The following is a 10,157-nucleotide window of genomic DNA, read 5'->3' as shown; positions in this document are numbered from 1 at the left end:
AGCTCGTTTTCAAAAAAATTGCATAAACTGGGGGTGGGGGGAGTGAAAGATGACTCACACAGATCCTAGCTTTCAGGAACCCCCCCCCCTTTTAAAAATACATTTCTAGCCCTTATAGTTGGGGAGATACGTATGAAGTCATGCAGGGTCTGTCGGCAGAAAACTTCAATGTACTGTACAGAGATGGCAGCAGTTTTTAAATGGAATTCCAGCAAATTCCTTGGAAAGCTCATGGGGGTGCCACACTGAGAAGTTCACTGATGGCAACCAAGCTTCCCTGAAATACAGCTGGCCCTCTGCTTCTGATTTTTTTTCTGTGCAACATACAGATTTAGAAGAATATTGGGTTACATTCTCAATTCATGGAAAGCAAGGACAAGACCCAAAAGATTAGCTCAGTGCCTCACATGAACTTGGCCAGGAAGTTGAGAGCTAAATTTGTGGCTCAGCTTGATTGTCCTTTATAGTTAAACAAATTACACTATTACACACACATGCATGTGTATGAACTAAGTGTGTGCCCTAAAACATAACCCTCATTTCCCTGGAACATGCAGGAGAACATATGTGTAACTGTGAAAGAAGTCCCTGAAGACGCCAAGTTTGAAAGCCCTTGTCTTGTATCACTTCCCCACAATAAGCTGCTGTTTTCTCCTTGAGTTGTACACAGCTGTGACCCATCACATATTCACATCTCTTCTGCATTGCTAGAAATATATTCAGCAGACTACCAAATTCCAGCTAGTAAGCTCAGAGTAGCCTGCAAATTGAAGCAGGGGAGAAGATGCAAGATGCACTGAGTTTCCATTCTAGTAGAAATAATCCAGGTGTAACCAGGAAGTGTCTCATATCTGCTCTACTAGGAATGTACAAGCCTGCTTTCTTTGTTGTCCAAGATCCTTGTGAACCCTTGGCCGAGGCCGTGTGTACACAGCGCATTTTTTTTCCAAAGTAAATTTATGTGTCCCCCACCAGAAAAACCAGCCTACATTCTAACTTCGGCATAAATTTATTATGCAGTATTTACTAATATATAACTCTGGTTTTGCTAGCTATGAGGACCGCAAGGAGATCTACAGGGCATTTGGCTCATTGCAAATCTCATTCACCTACTTCAGTGGGTTCTGAGATTTTTGCCAAACATTGTGCATGGCATACTTCAAAAACAATAATTCTGAACATTAACAAAAAGATGGCACAGGGAAAAACCACAGGGAAATAGATTTACAAGTTAGGCTCATAATTAATACCCAAATTTTATCTCTTATATACATAGAGCTACTCCCCCCCCCGCCCCCCCAAATTCCTGTATTCATTGTTCACCCTATCTTAAATGTGTATATGTATAGTTAGCCAACGTTGCCAGACTCCAAGCATTAACAGAGCAATCTTCTGCATGTCTCTATTCAAAAAAGGCCTGCTTTTGGAATTGGTGGTCTGATACACCTGGGAGCGATCAAGAACTCCTGAGTGTATCTGATTGCTGCACCAAACTCAAGTGCCAAACTCAAGTCATGACTGCAAAGGAACATTCCCTTGCAGCCTTGGCTTTATGTGTCCTGTGCCCGATGTCAGATGGGCATGGCTTGGCCCAAATGGCAAAGCAAGCCAAATTAGGAGGGCTGATCTACCACTGATTTAAAATTTAAATGAATTTAAATTTTAAAAGCAGGATATAACAGCATCAGGCCAATTGCATATATAATCTTTCCATATGCATTCACAAGGGCTAGAACCATGCTTCTACTTTTTCTTAAATGAAAGTCAGCTGAATTCTGTGCACATGACCATATGTCTTTGGCTGCTCCCATTGGAAAGAAAGCCCTGCCCGTAGTTTCTCCCAGCCACCTTCCCAAACTGCTGTTCGCTGGCGCAGTACTTTGGGTGCAGTCTTACGCTGGGGCTGTTACTCTTGATTTTGCATTATTTCTGTATGCAGAATTAATTTTCCTTGATTTTAATGCAAAAAGCAGTGTGTATATATTCTCAACTGCTGGCCACTTTTAAGAAACCAAATAACTCTATAAATGCGTGCAATTGACATAATGTCCTTTGCTCACTGAAATGTTGGTGCAGAATCTTTGCCCTCCTCCTGGAGTTGGGGGTGTTGGAGTAATGGAGTGTTCATCCTAAATGTATCTTCTTGTTTCTTCCATGGATCTAATCAAATGAGCTTATCTGGATTGCAAGAGTCTCGCTGTAGTGAGGCTCAACCAGAAATCAGATTTCTCAACAACAAGGACTGTACGCATTCTGAACAAGTCTCTCTGATTGTTCATAACAAAATTCGTATTACTTATTGTTTCTTCCACCACTTGGAGCAGGTCCCCAGCCCCCCATCCCACCCTCGAGGAGATCACTATCATGCAATGTTTCTTCTCTGGCCTCTCTCCTGCATGATTTCTTGTATGTGTAAAACATGTTCACTCTCCTCCCACAGAACCGGAATGATTTGCCCCTCCATAATATAGATACTGACTGAAGTAAGCAGCTGCTTTGAGGGCCAAATGGACATCTCTCTTGTACTCTGAGCTTGTAGTGACATCTGGTGACATAATTCATGCCTTGCACATTATTAGAGCACCAACCAATAGCAACCGGGAAATCCACTTGCTTCCATCCAAGTGTATTTAAAAACCCAACTTTCAGATTCAGCTCCAATGCCAAGGTAACTAACCACGTATGGATGAAAAGATAATGGGGTTTTTATATACAGTACCAGTTTCCATAATTATGGTGTTTTGAAAATAATAATAATATTATTATTAATAATAATAATAATAATAATAATAATAATAATAATAATAATTAAAAAATTATTTATACCCTGCCCATCTGGCTGGGCTTCCCCAGCCACTCTAGCCAGCTTCCAACAAAATATTAAAATACAGTAATGCATCAAACATTAAAAGCTTCCCTAAACACTGCTTGGAGCAGGTATGAAGAAACTGAGCCTCCAGATGTTGTTGGATTCCAACCTCCATCAGTCTTGGCCAGGATCGCCAATGGATGATAGGAAGTGGGACTCCAGGAACATCTGGAGGGGAACAGGTTCCCTGTCTCTGGTTGAAAGCATTGCCTCCCAACCCTCCTAGAATACTGGTTCATTCGCTTTTCAGATCTAAAAAGTAAACCACTCCTTCACAATAACTTGTTCCTGGTTTTGTTTAGCTGGATGGTATGCTGGGTTTATAGAAATCCATAGAAAAGGTGAACGATATACCACCAACAAGAAGGGAACTCAGTTTTGCAAGCTGTCCTGCGGGCGGAAGCCACATGTGGTAAATGTGGCACAGATCTTAACACCATGACTTTCATTTTGGGGAAATGCAGAGGGGCTGGTTTGTTCATTCTTCTGTACTTCTTAATAATGCTCTCCAATGACACATGGGGTGTGTTCTAGTCTTTTGCACTTGTTCTCATTTGTTCCCCCTTGCCATTGCCATCCTTGCAGTAGTGCAACTCATGCAACACGTTGGCGACTAATATACACACAATAATTACCAGAATAATTATACATTCTTTATCAATCTTCTGAGAAAAATAGAAAATCTTGTGCAAAGCCACAGAAACTTGCGAACTACCCAGTCTAAGATGAATGTACAATGTCTAATTTCAATAGATTTTTCAAATGCTTCGCTCTGCCAGTCCAAGTAATCAAGAGGCTTCTGTTCGCCCCCGATGGGGCCCTTTTACTGGGGCTTGCAGGTAGCACACACCATGACTTTCATTGTGGAGAAATGCAGAGGGGCTGGTTTGTTCATTCTTCCGTACTTCTTAATTCTGCTCTCCAATGACACATGGTGTGTGTTCTAGTCTTTTGCACTTATTCTCATTTGTTCCCCTTGCCATTGCCATCCTTGTGGCACAATTCAGCTTGCACAACCCTTTGATAATATTAATAATCAGCCACCACCACCACACACACACACACACACACACACTGATTTTGCCTCCACAGTTAACAGTGTATTAAGCGAGTTTGCCCTATCTGTTCTAATCACTGGGCTAGATCACAAATGCATGTGCATTGCTTGGTGACTGTACACTTGAGGGTGGCTGAATGTGAGAACTGCCTCCATTGGCCAATCGGAAAGTTCCACCTGTGCTGTTTAGACCTCCGACGGCTCCTTTGCATGTGAGAACCATCCAACAATTTTGCAGTCCTCAAGTGATGAATGTATGTGTGAGAATGAACCAACCCCTGGCATGGGAACCAGTGTGGTGGTGTGTGTTGGACTGAGGAGACTGGTTCAAATCCCTCCACCCTCAGTCATGAAACTCACTCAGTGATCTAGGGCCAGTTCCTGTCATATAGTGTAACCTATTTCACTGTTGTTGTGAGGATTTAAAATAAAGGGGTTTTTTGGGGGGGGACATTTATGCTACTTTGATCACATAGGGGGAAAGGCAGGATAGAGATGTAGTAAATTAATAATCCTAAATTTCTCTAGGCACAGACTTCACAGGGATTTCGTTCAGAATTTTTTCAGCCTCTCGACAATATCCTCCAATATACCCGGTTATTTGTTGACAATGCTTAGGATGACTTGTTGCAAGTTTTGAAAGCTTGCAAATGCTTTAAAGCAGCTACAACTAATGCAGTGGAAGTGATGTTAATTTATATTCCTTATTTTATCTTTAAAAAAATTCTATTTTGCCCATCATGGCTCCGTAAAGCCCATAATACGTATATAGCTCTTAAGCGGTCAGAGCAGCTAAGTGCTCTCAGTAATCCCTCTAATCCCGCTGCAACTAAGGTAAATCAGAGTTGTTACACCTGTACAGTGGTACCTCGGGTTACATACGCTTCAGGTTACATACGCTTCAGGTTACAGACTCCACTAACCCAGAAATAGTGCTTCAGGTTAAGAACTTTGCTTCAGGATGAGAACAGAAATCGTGCTCCGGCGGCGTGGCGGCAGCAGGAGGCCCCATTAGCTAAAGTGGTGCTTCAGGTTAAGAACAGTTTCAGGTTAAAAACAGACCCCCGGAACGAATTAAGTACTTAACCCGAGGTACCACTGTACAGGGTTACCAGGTGTCTTGATAGATTAGGACATGTAGGCCGAGAGCAGAAAATGTCACCTGGTAACTCAGGAGTGGGCCTTGGTGCCCATGGCATCAAACCAGTGTGGTGTAGTGGTTAGAGTATTGAACTGGGAGTGTTGGGAGACCAGGATTCAAATCCCCACACAGCCATGAAGCTCCCTGGGTGACCTTGGGCCAGTCGCTACCTCTTGGACTAACCTACCTCACAGGGTGGTTGTGGAGATGCAATAAAGGCAGGGAGAGTGAGTTTTTGGTGAAATTTGAGCTGAAAAGTCCCAACTGGGAACTTCTGGTTCATAGCTCATGCTTTTAACTCCTAAACTCCTTGGTTACATCTAGCTTATATATAACTACCCTTGCTTTCTCTCACTGCAGATGGCCATGCCCTGGAACTGTGTAGATGACCATGCCCTTGTATGCCTGATCTCAGCTCATTGAGGAGGCTCCTCCCTGATCTTCAGTGAGAAAAGAACCAAATTTGTAAGTAACGAATGTGACATGTTGCCTTACAGGCACTTCAAAAAGGCCTCATGCTTTGATGCAGTGCAGCGGCTCTGGAAAATGGAGTCCCTGCTTTGGTAGGCCTTGCCCACTTTTCTGATTTCTTGCTGCCACTGAAAGGCCATCTGGTCAAGTCGTCATCCAAATAGAGGCTCATCCCTTCCCAGTTCAGCTGACACAGTCCAGATTATGAACTGCTCACCGATCAAATAGTTCCACACCACTCAGGCAAGTGAGCCAAGTCGCAGAATGCAAGTGAAAGAGAGGAGGGGGGTAGAATTTAGTATGAGAGATGTCCATCTTAGATACTTCAAAGCAGGGGAGGCACCCTTTTTCAATGTTGCAGGACCCACATACCAGTGGTGGGTGTGACCAGAGGCACAACTGGGTGACGCAATGGAGGTAAATCTGACCTTCGTACGTAAAAATGTAAGGCGGGCCTGCTGGATCAAGCCCATCTAGTCCAGAATCTTGCTCTCACAGTGGCCAGCCAGATGCTTGTAGGAAGACCACAAGCAGGACCTGAGCACAAGAGCCCTCTTTCTTCTCCCCCACTGTGGTTTCCAGCAACTGGTATTCAGAAGCGTTACTGATGTCTAGGCAAAGCTTTAGACATCATGGCAAACAGGCCAGTTTCTTCACAGGCTCCCGCGCCCCTCTCTGGTCCCCGTCCAGGCAAGCAAAAGCCATGACCAGCATTGTAGGGCACTGTCATGGTCTGGTTGGACGCAGAGGAATGTCACTGGGTGGCACCAGCGGGGGAACCCCCAAGGAAAGAAGGCTCAGAGCCAGGGGATTGGTAGTGGGACAATGATGAGTAGTTAGAGGGAGAAGATTGGGGGGGGAGGTGTTGGAAGCTGAAGAAGAAGAAGAAGAAGAGTTTGGATTTGATATCCCGCCTTTCACTCCCTTTAAGGAGTCTCAAAGCGGCTAACATTCTCCTTTCCCTTCCTCCCCCACAACAAACACTCTGTGAGGTGAGTGGGGCTGAGAGACTTCAAAGAAGTGTGACTGGCCCAAGGTCACCCAGCAGCTGCTTGTGGAGGAGCGGAGACACGAACCCGGTTCCCCAGATTACGAGACTACCGCTCTTAACCACTACACCACACTGGCTCTCAGAAGAAATTACAGGGTTTAGTGAGAAGGGAGAATCTGTGGCAGAGAGAAGACCAGAAGCAGGAGGGGAAGGAGGCCAAGAGACAGAGTTGACTCAGGCTGGTGAATTTTCAAGCGTATATTCCCCTCCCAGACCTCCAGTCCTGGGAGAGGAGCAGGACATTTTTGCTGAAGTTGAATACATCCATAGCAAGAGGCAGTCCAACACATTGGACAAGGAGAGCCAGGAACTGTGTTGTTGGCTCAACCAAATGGGCAGAATTGGCAGGTGCTGGCGGCAGCAGTGGTGGACCTACGTTTTGGGGGCCCTGTAACTTGAACTGTTGTGGGGGCCACTTTGCAACAGTGTCTGCGTAGCCACTGTTATCTTCTTCAGCCGCGACAGATCACCACACCTGTACAACATCTGGGCTACCGACTGTCAAAGTTTTGGAGTTGTTGACATATAGACCCCAAAGAATTAATCGATTTGACTTGCGACACTCAAATGGGGTCTACTAGGCCAAAAAATTTTAAGCAATGTGGACTGACGTTGCTTCTGGGGCCCCTCTGAGATTAGGGGCCTTGAAACCAAAGCTTCATTGGTTTCATAGTAGATGCACCCCGGGGTGGCGGCACAATTCGAGGGGAGCCTGTCAGGCTGCACTCTCTTATCATCTGAGCTTTTGACATCACCAACTTACTAGGTAGATTGAGAGTGTACCCCAAAAGTGACACTACCATGGGTTACTGCTGTCTGTTAAGGGTGCTGCTGAGAGGAGACCCCTATCCCCCTCACAGAGCTACAATTCTCAGAGCGGTTTAACAGTCGATCCCTCGTCACAGGGAACTCTGGGAACTGAAGCTCTGTGAGGGGAATAGGGGTCTCCTAACAACTCTCAGCAGTACCTTTAACAGACAACAGTTCCCAGGATCCTCTGGGGGAACCCATGAGTTGTTTTAAGCTGCACGATTTAAATGTATGTTGCAGATGGGGCCGTAGTCATTAATGGGTATTATTGAAGGATAGACAGCCACCAGATGGCACTCTATAACCAAAGTAGAGGAGTGGAAGGTTTAGGTTTTCTACCCCAATTCGCTCCACGGCTGCCTCATCCACAGCAATCCTTTGCGAATGTGTGAGAGCAGAAAGCACACACTGCAGTTTTCAAGTACCTGCAGAAGCAGCCTTGTAATGGAAAGCTATGTCTATACTACAGATTGAAAGCAGATTAAAACCTGGTTTTAGCCATCATGGGTTCTCTAAGAACTTCTGGGATTTGGAGGGAGGGGGTTGTTAAGTGTTATTTTTATAGGAAAAACGGTGCCAGAATTCACCATGAACGCCTCCCTTGTTCTCTTATAATAGCAATGGCACCCACCTGAGAGGTGCCAGAACTGAGTTCTAGAAAGTTCTTTTAAATTTATTTTTAAAGGACAAGATGACCCTCATAGTTGCTTTCAACTCTACAACTCTATGATTTTATTCCATCCATGTAAAAACAAAAACAACAAAGGTAAAAATATCAGAAATTATTATTGTTATTCTTTATTAAATTTGTATGCCACCCTATCCCCTCAGATTTCAGGAAGGTTCACAACATACGATATAAAAAACACAAAATACATAATAAAAATCAGAACAGAAACAAACCAATAGTACCCTGTCCCACAACACATTTAAAAAGGCATGGATGTCACTCAGCTCAAGGCCTTGTTTTCCCCTGGCACCAGAAGGTGTATAAGGAAGGCACCAGGCGAACCTCATGTGCATTCCCTTAATTTGTCAACAAAATTGGAAGGTGTGAGGAGATGCCCATTAGGCATTAAGAAGTCACTATTTCCCACATTGATAAGAACCAGAGTCCTGGAGGCTAGTTGTGTTGGTATATGAATATAATAAAGTCCCACCACACAGTATAAAAATGTTCCGAATCTTCCAAGCCTCTGGAAACTTTCAGCGCCAGATTACGTACATGTTTTTGTTTTTGTTTTACCACAAGGATATCTGCAGGCCTGGCTCTGTGTATATGCTAGTTACTGCCAACAGACACGGTGCCAACTCTCCTTAGGTTGCCATTCTTTGAGTATGACCACCCCATGTATTTAGAAGTGAAAGCTGTAGAGTCATTTGTATGGAAGTCTTTAAAAGAGCAAATATTTCCTGCTCATGGGCAACTCCGGAGGGTGGTTGGGGCAGGGCAAGGCCCCTCCAAACCAGGAGCTTGCCCCCTCCACTTGCCTCCCCCCTCCACTGCTGGACTCCTGCCCATCCTAGACCATCAGTCAACGTTGGCTGGGGCTGAATGAGCACTGAAGAAACACAGATTCCCCAACATGTTTTAGATGCTCATTGGTAGGCCTGATCAAGGAACCCCCACCTTCTGAGGTTAGCGGATGGTCAGAGAAAGAGACTTTTCTATAAAGGGAGCTGAGTCTCTGGATTACCATCTCCAGAGATACCTATTTAATTATTTGATTTTGCTTATTGCTTGCTCCACCCCCTCCACTCATTTTAATCTTTGTTGTTAAAATTGTTTTGTATGTTTTATTTCAATTTTTTTTCAACACTTTAAAAATAGCAACAGTTGTTTTCAACATTAGTAATGGAAAAGCGAGCTGCAAATGCTTTAAAACGTGTTTTTTTTTTAAATGTGGCTGTCCAGCCTACCTTACAAGGTTGTTTGTAAGAACCATCAAGTTATCACGAGGAGCATTATGAGTGCATTAGAGAGAAGTGCCGCATAAATAACTGTTGTGCAGTTAAATACGGGCCTGCAAAGCTGGCCAGATGGCTGGTTTTGCTCTTGATGAAAGCGGCAAGCTTTCTTTAAAAGACGCAAGAGGGCAGCACATGCCAATAAACCTTCCCAGCACTTCATGGGGGGGGGGGGACTGCTCTGGCTTCCCTCTTTTGGGTTATCATGGCCTGTTAACCCCATCTGAGCTCTGTTTTGGTTTCATTCCCTTTTATCACTTGCTGAAGGGAGACCTTTGAAGCCACAGAAGTCAGCTATGCTGAGACAGAGGAGTTCTCGGAGTTCGCAGTGCAGCAAAAGGTGCTCATTTCTTGCTGGTGAAGGCATCCTCGCAATAAAATCCAAAGCTGGTTCTTGAACTAATTATTGCCACGTAGCAGGGGGCATGAAAAATCTCATGCCTGTTTCCTGGGTTTTATATTAAGGAAACATAAAGTCAACCATTAAGCAACCTGCATTCCATTCTGAAAAGTATGAAGAGCAATATGTTTCATATGCAGATTAGCTGATTATTTATAGAGCAGCATCCGTACATGGCATTTTACAGAGTTTCCTATGTACACTGATCCAGGCAAGTCCCTGCCTCCAATGAGCTTACAATGTAATGTAAGCAGTGGGGGAAGACCCTGGGCATAGCCTGAGGGTGTGGTGCAGCTAAGTAGGACTTGCTGTGGTGAGTGTCTGGATAGGAGACCTCCTCAAAACTCCATGTTGAGTGGAAAACTCCACGTTGAGTGGAACTTGTCACCT

The sequence above is a fragment of the Podarcis pityusensis genome (assembly GCF_964106645.2).
Source record: "Podarcis pityusensis genome assembly, chromosome: 13".
Taxonomy (NCBI): Eukaryota; Metazoa; Chordata; class Lepidosauria; order Squamata; family Lacertidae; genus Podarcis; species Podarcis pityusensis.
This window is presented reverse-complemented; position numbering follows the sequence as displayed.